Source organism: Wyeomyia smithii, chromosome 3 (genome assembly GCF_029784165.1).
Source record: "Wyeomyia smithii strain HCP4-BCI-WySm-NY-G18 chromosome 3, ASM2978416v1, whole genome shotgun sequence".
NCBI lineage: Eukaryota > Metazoa > Arthropoda > Insecta > Diptera > Culicidae > Wyeomyia > Wyeomyia smithii.
This window is the reverse complement of record NC_073696.1, coordinates 218,973,805-218,993,714: the sequence shown is the minus strand read 5'-3', so window position 1 is coordinate 218,993,714 and position 19,910 is coordinate 218,973,805. Positions and strand designations below refer to the sequence as shown.

General features: G+C 38.5%; 1 protein-coding gene across 3 annotated transcripts in view; it reads left to right on the top strand.

Moving 5' to 3' along the window:
- The first annotated feature begins 3,797 nt into the window (after positions 1 to 3,797).
- Positions 3,798 to 19,910, top strand: part of LOC129726592 (uncharacterized) — a 135,944-nt gene continuing 119,831 nt past the window's right edge. For 2 of the 3 annotated variants that reach the window (XM_055683487.1, XM_055683488.1), the window contains exons 1-2: positions 3,798 to 4,304; positions 13,281 to 14,639. The gene's annotated coding sequence lies outside the window, so the exon portion shown is untranslated. The remainder of the gene's footprint in view (positions 4,305 to 13,280; positions 14,640 to 19,910) is intronic. The other variant, XM_055683489.1, reaches the window with a different exon arrangement.

Here is a 19,910-nt window from a genome sequence, read left to right as displayed (position 1 = left end):
TTTCTATTTTTCATAATACCATTTTTTTACCTCTAAAATTTTGAAGAACTTGCCCCCTCCATTCGAAACTCTGGCTACGCCCATGGTGTCAGTAGGATCGTAGCGCCTAGCCCCGCAATTTTCATGTACACTAAATAGTCGGCTACGAAGTCTGTGTATAAATAAACAGAAGGTCAAATTCCGAATCGGAATGTAGCACCGAGGCTTTGCATTGCTTTGGTTTTTGAACATGTGTTTCACTGCGTTGCTGTACAGCTTTTGATGATAATGCTTTTTATTTGACAACTTTATAAGAAATTACAACTTTATATGACAACTTTGACTTGAGTCACTTGACAACTTTGATTTGACAACTTTATATGAAATATGACAACTTTATATGAAATTATTGACACACACGAGTTGACCACAGCTTTCATTGTGATGGCAAAATGCAGAAGCGTTGAGGATCAGAGACGGCTTCTTCAACTTTAGCATCAATAACGTGCGCAGCCTAGGAAGTAACGATGACGGTAAGGACGCCTTTTACGCGTAGCTCTAGCATGCATACGATACCTGCCCGAAACATGACGTCAAAATTGCTATCAGAGATCTCAACCAGGTTGGCGAGGAAGAGAAATCCAGGCCGGATTTTGGAATGTTCAGCGAATACCGGCTCACGAACGAAAACGGCCTTCGACTCATTGACTTCGCCGCCTCCAAGAACATGGCCATACATACCCAACAAACAATTTGGTTGTATAACGACTGATTAAGCTTTATTTCAGCCGAAACCCGCCTAATAGCAGCTTAACAAGCTATAAATCAACGAAATTTATTGCTGATGGGAAGTGGCGGGCATGGGCAGTTCCAGTGCCGGAATTAAGGTGAGGGGCCGGGGGGGCCGGGCCCCCACGTTTTTGGGGCCCCCACAAATCGAGAAAATGTGTTTTTCTCTATCAAAAGTGAGATTCAATCAAAAGTTCGATTTACAGCAAGAAGATTTGAACAGACCATTTCAATCTTAAACTTTCCTTCAGTGTTATTTTTTCGCGAGCGCCCAACTACATCCATGAGAGTTCACCTCGGATTCTCTTGGAATGACACATTATTAGCAACCAGCGTTGTCCGAGTCAGGGATATCGGATGTGCTTTGTAAAACGCAGATTTTCAGAGTCCGTGTGCAGATTTTATTGACCTGCAGATGTGTGTAGTTTTTTCCTAGTTTCTGTGGATTATTGTCAGGGTCGCCTTATATTTGTGCAGTCTTTCTTAAATTGTGTGCAAATGTTTGCCTGTGGATCGCATTTTTTCAAACTGCGGTAGGTTTTTTCAGATATCAAAAAAAGTTCCGGTTTTCGAGCAGCAACAGTCATCTCTCAAAAACATCTGACCACTGAAATCGCGTTACGGATTTATTTGAGTTTAATGATCTCGAACGCAAGTGGAGAAAGGTCTTTTTCGAAGATAAAACTGATTAAAAATAGGATGCGGACGACTATTAGGAACGAAAGGCTGTCAAACTTAGCATATATGCTGAAGAAGTTGTATGTTGTTTATTAAATTCATAAGTTTTTTTTTTCGTAAGAAAAAATTCTAATAAATTTTTAGTAACTTTCAATAACAAATAAATGTTTTTAACTCGTACGACAAAAAACCGGTTTTGTTTTATTTTGGGGCCCCCACTAAAAACTGGGCCCTGGGCCCTCACAATCGTAAATCTAATTCTGGGCACTACAATGAATGGCGCAGACGCAGAAGACCAAGACGGTAGGATGAACGACTTCGTTAGCACAGTGGATGAGGGAGATATACCGCCCCTACGATAAGTGAAGTTAAGGATGCTATCAAGTAGCTCAAGGACAACAAATCAGTTTTAAAGAAGGCGTTGCAGCGGAGTGTATCACTTGACGGAGCTGGGCTCGGATAGGTTGGCTTCCTGTCTGCACCAGCTGATAGTCAGAATCTGGTCTGTATCCCAGCTTCTGGAGGGGTGGAAGCAGGGAGTAATACGCCCAATATACAAGAAGGGCGACAAGATGGAATCTGTGTGTCAGTCTGTGCTTCTAGCTTCGCCTTCTAGCAAAGAAGGTGGTCGTTCGCCTCCTTCTACTGCGCACTCGACTGCCTTCCGTGTAGACGCATTGTGCCTTCCACACGGTCTTGTGTCGCCTTCCACAGACTAACATATATAACACCTCGAACAAATCTGCAATAAAATCATCATTCGAATGATTCCAATACTTTACGTTAGTAACACTAGCACCATCTGCTGCCTTGTTGGCACGGCATCGTGTATTTCGACATCAGCGCTAGCCTTACTGCATGTGTCAAATAGGGAGCTACAAAATATGCATGAGATTGCATGAAAGCGCCCCAGACGGTGTTGTCGCGCGATGACTGTTATTCGATTGGAAATTTGAAATGATCGTTTTTTGTGGCGATGGAGCTAGGTTCCAGTGTTACGTCTGTTAGTCTGTGCGCCTTCTTTTGGAGAAGGCGCTGGCAACGCCGTGTTGTATCATTTTCCGCTTGCTGGTGATTCGAGAAGTGTGTTGCTTTATTTTTTTCCTCCAACGAACATAAATAAACATAAATTGGGTGGCATACCGACAAGAAGGTGAGCACACGGCGAAGCTCGAGACGGTGCGATTGCTCCTTCCGTGTAGATGAGTGAAAGGTGGCAGTTGCCAGAAGGCACATTAGAAGGTTTCAAGAAGGTACTGACAATTTTCGTTAGGAAGGCGTTGTCACGCCGTGTGCGTATTTGGGCCGTTAGGTCATGAACAATACTGAAAAAACTTCTGATCATGTGTATATCGTCTCTTCAACAGGAATTCTAGAATTCATTTAAATAGTAAGTTTTTGATTTACAAATAAATTGTAACACTAGAAATACTATGTGTAGGACCAATTTAGTCAAGCTGTAGCGCAACGAACGCAACGTTGCGCAACGGAGGAAAACGCTTCAAGGAATTTAAAATAAAATTTTGAAAATGATTTTAAAGTGTTCAACTTGTTTTGGTACACTCGATTTACGGAGACTTGTCGTGTTGTCGAATCAGTCACATGAAATTAAAACCAACTCTCGACGAAAATTGTTGCAGTCCTCAATTGCTACAATAAGCTCACTTTATAGTTACTATAAGTTCTCAATTAGGTTAATTGTAACGTAAGATAATTTCCTTTTTCTTGACAAGTAGGTTTGAATCTCTACAACTGATTAGCCTTGATTGCGAAAGCAAACACATTTTAATAGTTTCAGCAGAAAATAATTATAATTTATTTAGAAAATAATTATATAATTTAGCATGTACTCTTACTGCCGAAATTATATGTAAAAAAAATAGAAAAACTAAACTGTTGTTTATCTGGCAACATGGTTAGTAGATATACAACTTGACCACAACTAGTGCATTAACAGAAATAATATTACAGCAAAACAAGTTATTTTTCTTCAATGACTAAATCTAGCATAAAGAGGCCGGCAACGGATAAAAAATAGCAGCTAAGTGCAGTCAACAATCTTTTTCTCCCTACAACGATTCTTGCTCCACCTTCGAACATACAACATACGACGCTATTCTCTCTTTTCTCACGAGGTGGCTGATCTCTCCCACAGTCTCATCGACTGTCATCATCATCATCATCACCATCCCCGCTAACGTTACGTACGACGGGACGGAGACGACTTCGCCAGGTTGCTGGAGTTGCTAGTGTGCGATCAACAGTGGGCTATGGGGGAGTAAACGGGTGGCTGGGAGAAATCAACTGCTAAACGTGTGACGGTACGGAAGGCACCGTTGTTGCGTTCGGTGGCGTTCGAAAAATTCACTTCATCGTAGTCAGTTCAGTACGAATCGAACTTTACTACCGAACGGACGCAATTTACGGTGTGAGCGTATGTAAAATACGGCTTTTCCACTTCACTCTCTCGGCGCGGTTCGGCACGGTTGGTGAACCGCAGCGGCACTAACCAACACCAACGTAGTATCGGTGGCAGCACCATTTTTTGGCAGTTTTTCTCGCGTTTTGTGCAATTCGCGAGTATTAATGTTGGGCCGAAGCATAAACATAACTAGCAGCAACTGAATAAAGCAAGCGCAAAGGTGGTGCATAGCAGTGCAGTAAAGTGTACCGAAAGAAAGAACGGCACAGTAAAACCTGTGGAACCTGATTCAGAAATAGCTATACATAGGTGTATAAGAAACGAAACCGTGTGGGTGAATAGCCGCGGGGGAGTGTGTGTCTTCAGCGGAAGTGTCGATCGTTTTATCTGTGTGTTTGAGAGCGAAACATCATGGAATGGAGAAACCACCAATAAAGTAAGTGCCCACTGATGCAAAGCCGAAGGGTTAAGCGTGTATTTGATCGTGTACGTGTGATGGCTGCGTTGAGCCACCACCGATGTTGGCTTATGTTGCACTCTTTTGTGCTGTTGGTGTTTAATGCATCAGGTTTTTTTCCTCAATGAACCTACATTCCACAGTTGTTTATCTGGGCATGGGGCAGGTGAGGTGAATGTTGTGGGTCTAAAACCAAGCGTATACACTCTCGGGAATGGGAGAGAAATCATCTGCAAGAACCAACGTACACCCTTTAATGCGTGTGGAGGTGCGGGAGAGGTAATCTCATTTCGAACTTGTTTAGAAGCGGATAATTGAACGAGGAAAAACCAGAAGCTGGGTGTTTGGGGTGAAACTTTTGTTGTGGAAAAGTTTGTTCTTTTGGTATTCTGATTCTTCGTGCCGTTTGATTCGATGCTAGTGTTTGGCTACGGCATGGAGTGCATATTAATGATGAAGTTTCCCTTTCACCAGTGACTAGATAATTTTAAAAGTTGATTGAAAACTAGTTTTTTTTGCGATTAGAATTTTAGATACATGAAGCCCGAACACAAGTTAGAAATAAATAAAATTAATTAACCTTTTTTTTCGACGCTTCCGAATATTTTTTGCTTAAGTTACTGCCTATCGGTATTGCTTAATCTGTTTCCTGACTTGTGGTTGATTTTGTTTTTTGCAGTCCGACATTAGGTAACAATGGCTAGCTTTGAATGAAAGTGAATAGAAATTGAATTATATTATTTTCCGGCCTAAAAAATAATTATTGAATTTGGCATAACTGTAAACATGAGCAAAAAATGTTTTCAAAAATCATACCAACATAGCAAAAATTGTACAACATATTTCTTACCTTACCACACCTCACGTACAAAATAGTTCATATTCTATAACATTACTGATATGAAATTAGCTCAAATATCACAGATATATAAAATAAAATGATGCGATTATAAAAAATATGATACAAAATTTATACCAAATAAAAATGAAATTTCAAAATATGGCTTCAAAAAGTTAAAGCAATAAACATTATTCATAAATATCAGAGACTTAAGCCAGTCGCAAATATAAGTTACACTAAACTATATGAACGTAACGACATCAGAAAATAAGTCCGATTCATTCAGTAATGACAAGCCTTAAAATTCGAAACTCGTACGGTGTTTGAAAATCTAAGCTAGTAAATGTAGGCATTTACTGTGAAATCTTTCGTGAAATTCGTAAAAAAATAACTAAGAAAAATATATCACGGCACAGCAAAATTTCAAACAGGAAACAAATTTCGGAATAAATGAATAAATTCATCACTAGCGTGTGGCAAATTTTTTGGTGCGTAATTTTGTCTTATAATATTATTCGAATAATGCCGGCATTTTTTATGTCAGTTCAAATAATACCAATTTCGTCTTAATTGTTTGATTTACTGTATTCTAATAATTAAAGGCCACTCAAAGACCATTCCAAGGGCTAAAAATACTCTTGTTGACTACACTGTCGTCTACGATTGTAGAGAGCTTTACAGTTGCCTAGCAAATGTTGAAAGGTTTCAGTTTCACTGTCACAGATGCAGCATATATCTGTTTGACACCGCACTAGTTTTTTAAATGCTATTACGCTGGACAGTGCCCTGCGACCAGTCCAGTTAATGAACTTAGCGATATTATTCCATTTGTCTTTTGTTTGTTGGGTGTTATGAGCAGCTTGGACTGTTCTAAAGATTATGTAGTCCCAGTTATTCTGTATCATAACTTCTCCCCACCTTTTTAGTGCCATCTGTATTACACATTTCGATACTCCACAGAACGGTTCTGGTCTTATTAATTGGACTCTTGAGCCTTGTCTAGCAAGCGTATCAGCTTTTTCGTTTTCTTCAATTCCGCAGTGTCCTGGAAACCAGTACAGTTTAACCTGGTTTTTATCGGCCAACTGCTTGAGTAGTTTAATGCATTCCCACACTAGTTTAGATTGGTATGTTAAAAATTTCAACGCTTTCAAAGCCGCCTGACTATATGAAAAGATACATAGGTATTTTTGTATGCCTGTAGTTTCTCTTAAGACAGATTCTATTTTAAGATGGCAAAGTTAGCATTCGTATTTAAAATGGCATAGATGGCAAGAAAAAGATCGTCCAACATACCATTAGTACCTACTGAAACATATAGCCCAGAACCTGTAATCCCTGCTTCCGTATTTTAACCCACTTTTGATCCGTCTGTTTAAAAGATCGATTCTGGTGGAGTAGTTGATCCCCCTGATCATCTGACATCTAAACTTGAATTACAGATTCACATAACTTGATATTTTGAACGATGAAACTATTCAATAGAACAGATCCATCTACAATACGCAACCCAGTTTGTGTCAATTGTACATATAGTTGCTGAGTAATAAAAGTTTGAAAGTCATTTTTCAAGGTAAAATCTGATTTCACTCCGCCGGGAATGGGTTAAGAATGGCATCTAAGGCCTTCGATGCGATAGTGTGCTTCGCATTGCTCCCGTTATGGACATGCATACTGAGCTATGTAATCTTCCAAGTTTTTCCCTGAGCTATCTTTCGCTTTGTTTTGGACCACCATACTAGAGCAGCGTAGGTATATTGTATTGGGTCTGACTATAACCGTATAAATCCAGTTGATCAACGCAGGTTTTAATTCCCATTTCATTCCAAACGTTTTCTTGCTCACCCAGCAAGCGTTCGAATCTTTGCTTATCACGTAATCCAGATGTGCGTTCCAATTTAGTTTTTCATCTAGTATAACTTCTAGATATTTTACTTCAGGAGAATATTTTACTACGAATCCATTCAGTTTAGGGGTCTGAACGACGTCTTCTCTCTGCGAGTGAATGGGACCAGCACTGTCTTGCAAGGGTTTTTATTCAACCGTTCATTTTAGCATCACTGTAAAGTACAATTTAGAGCAGACTTCTGTCTGTAATTGTGTTGTCGAATTTTTCACGAGCTGTTATAACTAAATCATCAGTAAAATCGATGACTTCAAAACTCTTAGCTGCTAATTGATTGAGAAAATCATCCACAATAAGTGACCACACTGAAGAAGATAGCACTTTACCTTAAGGACATTCCCTTGCGGTTTTCACTGTTATTGATGAGCCTCCTAATTCTACAGATACTTTTCTTTTGTGTTTAGTATTTTCATGATCCAAAGCGTACAGTTGGAATCAAAATGAGCTTGTCACTGAGCGGTGGGATGCAATATCAAAAGCACCCTGTATATCAGGAAATCCTGAGCAGTTCCACAAAAAATGCCCCAGTTTTAACATTTTTTTTTGATTTGGCTGAAACTCTGCAGTGAAGTTTCTACGGGTGAAAGATGCCATTTTGTGCTATTGGTTTAATTTTTTGAAACACGGCTTATGTTTAAGAAGCTATTCAAAAATACTATATTGGAAAGGTATTGATGATTACAAATATTTTTGGAGCCAAAACGGTTTGTTTGATTGCACTGAAAATATATTTTAGTTTATTCCACGAAAACGTTTGTTTTACATACAAAACTTTTTGTTGTTTTCTGCAACAAAACCAATGCGTAATAAATATGGAGGTACTTTCGTCAGAACTGTCAAAATTGTTACAGATTTCTATTCGTAAACGTAATGAAAGGTTTTAAAAATGAACACAATCAATCGTACAAACAAACGCTGCATAATGTAAATAGTACGAAAAATCAGCAAGCTTACGCAATAACATGCACATTATACGAAATAGAAAATAACAGAATACAAAGATGTCGTTCAAGTAAATGCTCGTGCCTCCGCTTTTTTGTTCGTTGCTATCCACGTTCGTACGACAGTACATTCGTGAATTGTACAAATTATGCGTTTTGTTGCAATTCTATTCGATAACTTCCAATACGAATGTTCTATACTATCAACAAAAGTGCTGTTCAATCTCCGAATTCCATGTTTACGAAATGTGCATGCGGAGAATAACGAAAAAATATTTTTAGTGTTGAATCTACAACTTTGTTAAATACACTATGCCAACCAAACAAACCGTTTTGGCTGCAAAAATATTTTCAATCGCCAATAGAGCACTAATTATACTATTTCTCACAATCTGAAAACATTATGTAAGGGGTCCCTCACAAATTACGTAAACGCTTACGAAGGGGAGAAGGGGATTCGAGAAAATCTTACGTATGATTGAAAAATTTAACATACAAACAAAAACATTAAAAAAAAATATTTCGAAAATTTCAAAAAAGTTTTTACATAATTTGTGGATGACGCCTAAGATCTAGATCCAATACACTGGTCATCACAGGTTTTGCCCTAGAGATTTAACTGGAAAAATATGAAAGATTATATCTTTCTAACCGTTGCTGTGAATTCTGGTGCCCTTAGTTTGGTTAGAAGTGCGACAAATGACCGCAGAGTAATTATTCGCCGGGTTTCTCGCTTCTACGTTTGCTAACGGGAAAACTTTATTTAAGCACCAAAATTCACAGAAATGATTGAAAAGCTATAATCTATCTTTTAGTTGGAATTCTGACGGAAACCTGTGAGAACAACTGGACGACAAAAACGAATAAAATTGTTGTACAGCTCAAACTGGAAAATATTAGAAGATTATAACGAAAACCTGGAAAATCTGAGTATGGCAGGGATTTAATTTTTTGATCAGGGAGATCAGGGAAAAACTAAAAAAACCAAAATTAATCCACCTAGTGGTGAGACCCATCCTTTCTCATTGGAACTAATTATTTGTTCAAATAGAATTACACAACACTCCCATTTAAAAAAAATACACCTTGAAAATTTCTGTTGGATTTATTTTCCACTTTAATCAACGAATTTCTGGTAGCCAACAGCACAACTATAACGAACATTCAAAACCTAACATTCACACACATATGAGCATACATTAAGTGTTAATGTGCAAATACCATGAAATAAATATGTTTCAAATACATCACGCGAACAATCCACTGCCGACTTATTCTATTGCTCACTATTGCTATTGCTATTACTATTGCTTGTTTATGCGACTGAAAGGAATTTCTTATCACACACAGGAGAGTCAGCTGACGCTGATAACTCTTATAGACTTGTGTGATCGAGACCAAAGTCAGTCTGAGTCATGCCTGCGAGTGCAACACAACAACGGAAGGTGCTCCGTAGGGCTAAATTTTTTCGAATTAATTTCTATTTTTAACAACTGCTTTTACCCGTTGACATTCAAATTCATTAAAGGGAGACAGTGTGTGCAGCCGGGGAAGCGAAAAATAAGCGAACTGAAAATATGATACAGATTTGAAAAAACATATCGCATCCAGACGGGACTTGAACCCGCAGTCTCCCTGACTACTTCACTGGTTGCCGGAATACTTCCTAAAATGGCCAAATTCTGCCTAATCTGGTTATAGTGCAATATCAAATTTGGAAAATGTTTAGGCCACATATTTTGATCGTTTCTATAGTTTTAAACACTCTCCGAGCCACTTTTCTTTCCATAACTTTTTTAAACCACATGCTTAAACATTATGATGGTTTTAAAGACAAGTTTATTTGATCCATTGAATTCAACTATGTTCGATCGGTTGTGTTGTTTCTGTGGTACCTAATTAAGTTTCGTGATTTTTACAATTTGATACATAACGGACAAAGTTAAAGTCCGATAACAGTGTAATTAAATAGGATTTTATTGCGAAAAAATTGAGTGAGCTTATGCAGTCTTTGGATTATGTTTCTTTTCACGACGTGATTTCCTTCTTTTATACATATCTTTTATGCATCATTTTTACAACCACATGTTTAATTATTAGTTAAGGATTTTCAAGACAAGCCGTTCATTTGGCACCAGTTTTGTTTAAATTGGTTGTTTAGTTTCTGAGACCATGAAATTTCGTGATTTTCACATTTTGATACACGGCGCCTAAACTAAAAATCCGATTACAATGAAGTTCAATAGGGTGTTATGAGACCACTAGACCTTTCATTTTCAACAAATTTCGTAAAAACCGGTTCAGCCATTCCTGAGAAAAGTAAGTGAGTTTAAGCAGTCTTTGGTATATGCTTTGCTTTTATAACGTGATTTGACATTTTTATAAATAACGGACAAAGTTACAAACCGATTACAATGAAATTCAATAACAACCTATGGGACAACAAGGCCTTTCATTCGAGACTGATTTTGTGAAAATCGGTCCAGCCACCTTTGAGTAAAGTGAGTAAGCTTAAACAGCCTCTGGAAAACATTTCTTCACATAACTTTTGAACCATATGTTAAATCTTTATGAAATTCATAAGTTGAGAGTTCTGAAGACAGCCCGTTCATTTGACATCAGCTTTGTTAAAGTCGGTTGTGCAGTTTCTGAGATATTGATGTTTCGTGATTTTTACATTTTGATACATAACCTCTAAACCAAAAATCCGATTACAATGAAATTTAATAGCAACCTATGGGTGATATACGACATTCGGCCCTCTGAAGCACTTTCATACCTTTCGTTTTTTCAGTGATTGCTATACCTTTCTAGGAGAAAGGCAAAAATCATGGAAAAAAATTCAACCGAGATGCGAGTCTTTTTTAAACTGCTCTTTAGCGCCAAAACAAATTTATTTAGCGTAATCGAATACATTTTTTACTGGGATTTCAAAGCTGGCGTTCCTATGTTGCACTTTTTTGTGGTGAATGTTGAGAAATATCAGGGAAAATATATTTCAGGGAATATCAGGGAAAATTCGGGAATTTAATTGTGAAAACTTTTCCGTCACCCTGTAGCTTTTCAACCATCTCTGTAAAATTTGGTGCCAGCTCGGAAGTGCGTAAAATCGCCGGAGACTTGAATGAAGTTTTCTCGCAAGTAAACGTAGAAACGACGAACCCGAGGAGCAATTACTCTGCGGCTTTTTGACTCACTTGTAATCAAACAAGGGGCATCAAAATTCACAGGAATGGTTAAAAAGCTATAATCTTTCATATTGCTCTGGTTTGAGTTCTAGGGCATTTTTTACGCTTTTGTCGACCAATGTTATTCTGAGTTTGTGTATTAAGGAATTCCAGCTTGCAGCCTTTTTTTAATAGAACAAAGGTTTGCTTGCTGTCCTACGTTTCGGTTCAATATGTTTGCCAATTAGAAAATCTCTGTTTTATATTTGAAAATAGATGTACATACTACATCTTGAACTATAATCTTATGAAAAATATTCATCAATGTTAGCATATGGGTGTCTTTTAAATGCATTTCATTAGCCAGAACCGGTATACGTGACACCTTAGCAACCGAACAAAACAAAAACAAAAACGTGTACGCATGTAAGATACCTACAATTGGTAAAGCAAAAACACAATCGCATAAGCAGAGTAGGCTCTGAGTAAGTCTCGCAACGTCGAAAAAGCGAATGGATACTAATTTGTTACACAGTCGTGTAAAGCCTGGAATTAAACAAAATGATAACAAAACAAGCAACCGATAAATTTTAAGTCAATTTACGCAAAAGTGTTTTTCTGCTCAGTTTTCATGCGTCTCGTTGTGCGCGGATTTGAGAATTTACATGACTTTGATGGTCAAGTTCCGAAGCGGAACCAGGGCTTTGCTTTATCTTGATTCGCAGGTGGTCTTTTTCGAAAGTATTGACTAGACATCATTAAAAATCTTTTTTTATGCGCGACTTAGATATAAAGGTTTGAGAAATGGTTTCATTATACATATTTTTCTGATGTTGCATATCTCAGTTCGCACAAACGGTAAGTAAGATTCATGTTCGTATGATGGCCGGTAATGCTAAAAAAGCATCGAAAAGGCGGGGCTTAGAGCATTATACAAACTTTTGGCAGTTGTTGCAGAGTGGTTTTTTGGAAATATTCTATTCTTAACCTCGTGATACTTATAGGAGAAACCTGAAACGTTTCTAATTTTCTAAATTGTCACCGCGAGTCGTATTTTCATCAATAAATTAATGAAGATTTCTCTTGACAAAGTCCTAGAATACTCCCGAACAATACTATTTTAGTTTTTTTTTCGCCTATGGAATTTAGAATAACATACAACAAATTCAAATTGCAATAAATGCAAAGATCTATTAATAAAAACAATCCCATTTCCCCCTTACAACTTTCTTGCACCCTCAGAAATATTAGGTAGGGTATCGAACGTCTGCGGCAATTTTTTTGCTGTAGTCTCATGCAAAAACCTAGAAATCTCTTTTTTCAATCATGGCTTCATAATGCATTAGTGTCTTTTGTGATTAATTACCTGCATGTTTTTCTATGAAAGGTAATAGTTACTCGACTACAAAAACTGCTTTCACATTATTTTTGAAACAGTTGGGCGACAATTTCAATAAAACAGTATTCTTTAATTTGTGCCTAATTCGTGCGGATTGGGGTGCCAAATATCATGCAACCCTCTGTTGTTTGAGATTTCGATTTGGTGCTTTTCGCTGTGATTGCCGGGGTCGCATAGAGGCTGTCAGAAAATTGCGTGTTTAATTAAAATTTTTAAAATAAAATGCAAAACAAAAAACAACGTTACTAAAAATTGTGCCGTGTCGAATAAATGTTGTGTGAACAAAAAAAAAAACGTTACTGAAATTTATCAGAATTAGTTCTTTCTCTGTGGTTCATAACCGTACACGAGGAAGAGGTTTTTGAGAGAATAGGTGGTTAGTTTTTAACCACCTATTTCTATTAATTTTGAATTTTTAATATTTATCTCGGTGGTCTTCTGCTAATTTGTGGTCTGATTATTGCAATATCGTGACATATACTTGTGGGCTTTAACCTCGATTTTATATTAACGACTCGTTCGTACGTTTTACATTCTTGAAAAATTATCGTAGCACAAGTCATGCTGACAGGTGGTCTAATAAAAAATTTTTTTTTTTAATATCAATTTTGTAAATTGAAAATTTTTATGAAAATGTGCACAACGAAACAATTTTGAATACCTGGACTTCCTTCTAATTTCATTACTCTTTTCATTTACAGACAACTGTCCCAATCGGATGCCATGTGCTGGATCGTGTCTCCAGAGTGAACATTCACGGTGACTTATTTGGATTTTCTTTAGGAGTGGAAGAAAAAATACTGCAAATAACGCCTCCCTAAAGTAGGTTACACACATGTGTGCGAAAAGTGCAACTTGACTTGTCGATACTTTGCTCGTTGGCAATAGTGACCATGTACAAGTGAATTTGTACAAGCAACTAAATTAACCATAAGTTTTAAAATACCGCCATCGAACCGGTCCATCGTCTATGCGTTCGCGTTAAAGTACCTCCAGATTCACGGAATTTTTCACGCTCCGTCGAACGGCGGTTTGCGTGAGCCTTCACAGACCCGCTGCTGCGTTTCAGCTTAAGGCGAGGTAAGTTTTGCGGCCCGCCGCACATGTCTTTGAACGTGACGGCCGTTCCGACCCCCATCGTTGGGTATTTCTAGCCGCTCGGAGGTGCCTACAGTGGCGGCGGCAATGTCGGGTTGAGGGCATTGGAGTCAAATTGAATCCAAAGTTAATTTGTGTGCGCTGCCGAGTCTCGCCTCCATCCATGCGGGAACTTTCAGCTCGAGACGTAAGCTTTTTGCGATAGTTATCGAAGCGCAGTTCTAGCCGGTGATTAGCGGCAAAAATAATGCACTAATCAAAGTGAAATTTTTTTCTCAACAAGCAAAAGCAACTGCGGCAACGATAAACACACAGTGCTGTATCGGCAGTGAATCGTTGAATAATCGAAAATCGATTTTTTTTCTTCCAATAAATACTGTAGTTGAAGAAAAGTGATAAAACAGCTAATTGATTATTTTTGATGGTGGTATTTTTTCTGATTACTGGTGGCTGAATGTATTTTTTGTGAGTGGAAAAAGAAAAAAAAAGATCCATCAATTTTTACTCGCTTATCGGCGGAAAAAAAACGCGCGCAATCAAACTCGCGAATGGGAAACTTGACGAGCAGAAATTATCAGAAGAAGAAAAATTAAGTGCAGTAAAAATCGAAAACCCGTATCAGCACGAAAGTGAAACAGAAGATTGGAAGTTTGAACCAAAGTTGAGGAAAAGTTACACATCGTGCAGTTATAGTGAAGCTCGTGTTTCTTTTACTTTAACTGTGAGGTGGCAGCAGCAGCCGCATTTGGAATCACTCGTTATCGACCATCTCGGGACCAAGCCGTGTCAGTGCCGGTGGAAGGCTGCAGCACCGGACGGAATACGAAAACAAAAAAAACTTTCGGATTCACATGCATGCATTCATCCATTTACAAACAGACATTCACGTACACACACTGGGCAGCTGCGGGAAAAACGACGACCACGAAGAGGTGAACTTTTGCGTGAACTCATTGCAAATGGTAATTATAATCGTATTTATATTTTAAAAGGAAAACTCATCTTCGTTTCTGCGGGCTTTCGGGTGGAAACAAAAGCAGCTATTATTAGCAATGATAATAGGTGGTTATTGAAAACTTGCAGTTGTTTGGCGGCATGAGACTTTCTGGCTGTGAATTTGTTTTATGGCTGTCAGCTTTTTTTCTGCGCGGTTTAAAATTTCTAATGAATGTGCAGTCTTTGAGGTTCGCTAAATTTTAAATGAAAAACTCGGTTCATCAGACTTGTCTTTTTTGTAGCAGAGGAACACAACCTCTATTTCGTTTGCATTATTTGTCCCAGGGCACGCGAGTGCCAAAATTCAGGATTGTTCTAGCCAACCAGTAAACTGCTGAAATTCCTATATTGTTAAAAATTTATACAATTTTAAACTTTGTGAAGTAATTTGGTTCACAATAAATCTTTTTGCCTTCCTTGTATTTTTCATTAGAATAACTCTACTTGACAGAGTGCCATTGCCGTCGAACATAGTACATATTGGTGGTTATGATAAAAAAATTCCACATCCAGGGACACGATCCCTTGTCAGTCTCTGTGCAAGCTAACTAATTTTGTGTACAAATGATTCTCGGCACCGTAATGGTCATGCAAATATTTGCCTGTCTGGTTGTTTGCTCATCATTCTAAGTACCGAGGTTCCGTCTGGGCTCGGGGATATACTTTGTCCATGGCTATGACATTTATTGCATCCTGTTTGTATTATAACGGCACTGTGCTGCATATGTGGTGCACAATGACAAAAGGTAGGACCTTTTTTTCTCAGAATTTAATCTACGTTTCCTGAACAGCAGTGTACGCGTAATCTTAAAGTGTAAGTTAAACTCTGTTAAAAAATCGGAAAAGGTATCATTTTTTTGTCTTGAGACGCATTTCAACGTCCGATCGATCCAATAGTGTACAATAATACAGTCAATTGATTGTTTTACCATGTTTGAGGTAGTCGATGAATTTTATGGTTTGCGAATACTTAAGAAATATTGGCCAACATACAGCCGACAATGCTGATTGTTTCGTTCCTGGGCGCTTCGGATGGCTCTCACCAAGCAAAAGCCACTCTGTTGACTATCGATTGGAATTCATGTTTCATACATTGTCACGAATCGTCGCAAAAAACCTCTTGTATTTCGCGTAATCGTAACTAGATTCTCCGTTGTATATTCGACAAGTTGGTCTTTTTGATTATTTATTAAAAACGCGGCATACATGGCGCGAACAGCTTTTTCTTGTGTACTATTCACATTTATGGATGCTATGACCAATGCGTTCCTTTAAATTGCCTATGATCTAAACCTGAGAGTCTTAACTTATCCAATCAATTTCATTTTGCGGTAATTCAGTACGATTTCATACATTTTTGAAATATTTTTCGAACTGACTGCCTCATTTGGTCTTCCTTATGCGTGGCGCATTGTTTGAAGAGGTATGGTCACGACAACAAAATTAAGCAAATCAATTTTTCACGGATGAATTAGCTAGAATAGATGTTTCGTAAAACTTATTGAGCAATCACTTCGCTTGAACAGTATTCTTTATCATCAACAAACAATGGAAGATTTCTCAAAAATTCACTTTTTTCTATGGTAACCAAAACAACAGGAGTAGCGTCACTCCAAGAGCAATTACTTGAGAACGAGCTAGGTAATAACATTTCCTAAAATTTTAACAGTATTTTGACTAGAGTTGGTATTTTCTTGCTTATTTTTGGTGGTTTCTTGCTAATCTTTAATGTATTATCGTGCGGGGTTTCTTTTGGTTTTTTTTTTCCAAGTTTTTCAAGTGAATGAAATTTAATGATTTTTACTTATATATAAATTATATATAACGTGGGTATGTACGCAACATCCATGATTTATATGAGTTGAATACATTGAAAAATAAGAATATTGTTCATATTGCGGTCAAAAAGTTATTTGTTGATTCCGGCTGGAGGATACTTTTGACAGCTAAAAAAATCGATAGGATTATATAAGTCTGCCGGCTGCAACTTTATGTCACGCAGCTTTCGTAAAGGACATGTCTCCACTTCCAACTATATTGAGAAATTCCGATGAATGTGTGCCTGAAACTATAGTATATTTCCGGAAATTAGTAAGCTTTCGGTAGGTTCATCACCCAGAGAAAAAAAACACAAACATTGCAATATGGCTGACAATATTTTGACTGCCTCCAATACTTACTTTTATTTTACTTTTGCGGCGACAGGCCGATTGTCGAACCAGTGCAGAATCCAGAATACGTCGCTATGTCTCCCGGTCTTGGACTGTAATTATCCAGTCGCCTCTACCTTCTATACTTATTTATTCGTCATCTGACTTTTTAGGTCTTAATGAAGTGTGGTGGGGAAAAATCAATTTGAGGCATTTCTTGCAAAAACCTCAAGTGCGCGTAAGATCCCGCATCTTTTGATTTAAACATTTACAATACTACAAACCTGAAACTGACTAAGCCTAACTATAGCCTAACTGTTAAAACATTCGCTTTAGTCTATTTTCAAAAGTAACACTTGATTAATTGAAGTCAACAAACAATTCAATTGTTTGACTTCAATTAATCAATCGTTATATTTAAACACATTATTGAAGACGCTACACATCCCTCTTATGGCTTCGTTTTGACCATACTCAGTACGTTGAAATGGAAGGCGCTGAAAGTATCGTGATCTCGGATTTCTGTAGGACACATTCAGGTGAATTTCAGATAGAATATTTGAAGCGTCTATTTCGCTGATCAGTAATTTATGGAGGATTAATCGCAAAGTAAACATTTGGTTCGTAGTGGAGCGTCCTCCTCGAAAACCGCATTGGTATTCGCCTACTAGAGTTTCCTGCAAAGGCTTTAGTCGATGGAGCAGGTTACGAGAGAGTTAGGCCCCGATAGTTACTATAGTCTAGTCGGTGGCCTTTTGTGTAGATAGGGCATATGAGACCATCCAACCAGTCCGAAGGCAATTCCCATCAGCCCTAACTTTTAGCATGATCCGATGAATGGCACAGTACAGCTGTTCACACCCGACTTTGAAGCTTTGAGCTCGACGGAAATGCCTTAATTTCCAGCTGTCTTTTAGTTATTTAGCTCTTTAACTGCTTTCTTCACCTCCTCCTTGGTTGGTGGATTCACAGCTTGTCCAGCATTCTCAATGACAATCTTGCTCCGACGCCTCTGTCTTCTCACCGTTCAACAGCACACTAAAATATTAGTTCCAACGCATGGCTATCTCTGATTTATCGGTAATCAGGTTACCCTCCCTATCGTTGCTCATGACAAGGGCAGACACGTTTCGGTTCCTGATTCCGTTAATCTTTTTTGTAGAAGCTTCTCGCATCGTGTCGCCTCCTCATGAACACACTCTCAATGCTGACGTTTCATCCGGCGATGGAGTCTCTTTTCTGCCCCTACGCTCTGACGTGTCATAGCCTTAGCCAAGATGTGACCTCTGGCGCGATTCTTCTCATCCGTCGCTCGTTGGCACTTAGCGTCACTCGTTATGAGTGGTTCTCGCAGCTGTACCCAATTACGGGGCGACCTGCGCATTCACTGAAAGTCTTTTCAAGGAGATCATAAAACTCCACTTTCTCGTCATCGAGTTTATCATTAGTCGGTACGTACGCATTGATTAGGCTATAATTAAAGAATTTGTCCTTAATCCCTCACACGCACATACGCAGCTCGCAACCGACTCCTCTTTCTGCTTTAACGCTACCACTGTAGTAGATGGGGTACTTAAATGAAGTGTCCGCAATAGGATCTACTGCCCGGCATTCACGTCCTCCTTTCTTTGCCTACCGCACCTCTTGGATAACTGCGACCTCCACATTCACCTTCCGCAGCACTCTAGCCAGGATACATGCGCGTGCCGATTCGAGTTCTACATTCCAAGAACCGAGTTTCGAATAATCGTCCTTCTTCGATCGCCTAGGTTCATGCCGATTATTATCTGGATTGTTCGTAGTAGTTCAGAATCGATATGCCTTCCTAGAAATAGCTGGCGAGGCGCCGCATTTCATGCTTCAGTCGCCCGATCCGGGTCAGACGCTGTTGTACGGCGCCCCTAAGATGAGAGACAGCCGCGTTTAGGGTCTCAAGTGACACGTGTCCAGCCGTTTACTAAAACTGCCTTCAATATTTTTGTAAAAATAACAATCTTCATCTATCTAAACAATCTAAACATAACAATCTAATAATAACAACAATAAACAATCTAAACATAACAATCTAATAATAACAATCTAATAATAACAATCTAAAATATAAGAAAATGGAGTTGGAATGACTTTAAGAAAACTGATTTTCCATGAAAAGTTATTTAAAAAAATGTATTTATTTTATTGGCAGAAAATCCTCGTTATTGAATTTACTTAAAGGCCAGTATATCTAATAATCAAACTCAATAATAATATAATATCCACATTTATATTTAGCCAAGAATAGATCACTGAACGTTTTTGTGAACTGTAGATAATTTCGATATTGCAGAGAAAAATCATACCAAAATGTCTATTTGTTTATTCTTTTGTTGTGCCTGATGCTGGTAACAAAATTTGGTACAGAAATGGACAAACTTAAACTGCTCTATCAAAAATGGCTTGAAATTACGCAAACGCTAGACTGTATAGTTAACCGGGGAAAGTATAATTAGTTCCTCTATTAAAAATAAATCTTTTGTTAAAAACAAAGTGAAATGCGCATCAAATATTGATACTTACTTTACTTTACTTACTTTGCTGGCTAACGGACCGTTAACCGGTCTAGGGCCGAACGAATTAGAGATGTCCAGCTTCTTTTGTCTTGGGCAGCCGCTCTCCAGTCTCTTCGTACACCAGCAGATCGTGCATCTTCTTCCACCGCAACCATCCACCGCGTGCGAGGCCTACCACGGAGCCTCTTCCTGGTTCTCTACTGAAGATAGTTTTGGCGGCTCTCTCGTCAGGCATCCTGGCTACATGCCCCGCTGTATTACCTTCACTATATCAGCATGTTTGTATACCTGGTACAACTCGTGGTTCATGCGTCTGCGCCACACTCCATCTTCTAGTTTACCGCCAAATATCGATCGCAGAACTTTACGCTCAAAAACTCCGAGCACTCGTCGATCAGCTTCCTTAAGCGTCCATGCTTCATGTCCGTAACGGGCCACCGGGTGTATCAGCGTCCTATACAGCGCTTTGTGCGAGTTTGCAAACTACGGGACCTTAGCTGGTTACGCATTCCGTAGAAAGCTCTGTTCGCAGCTGCAA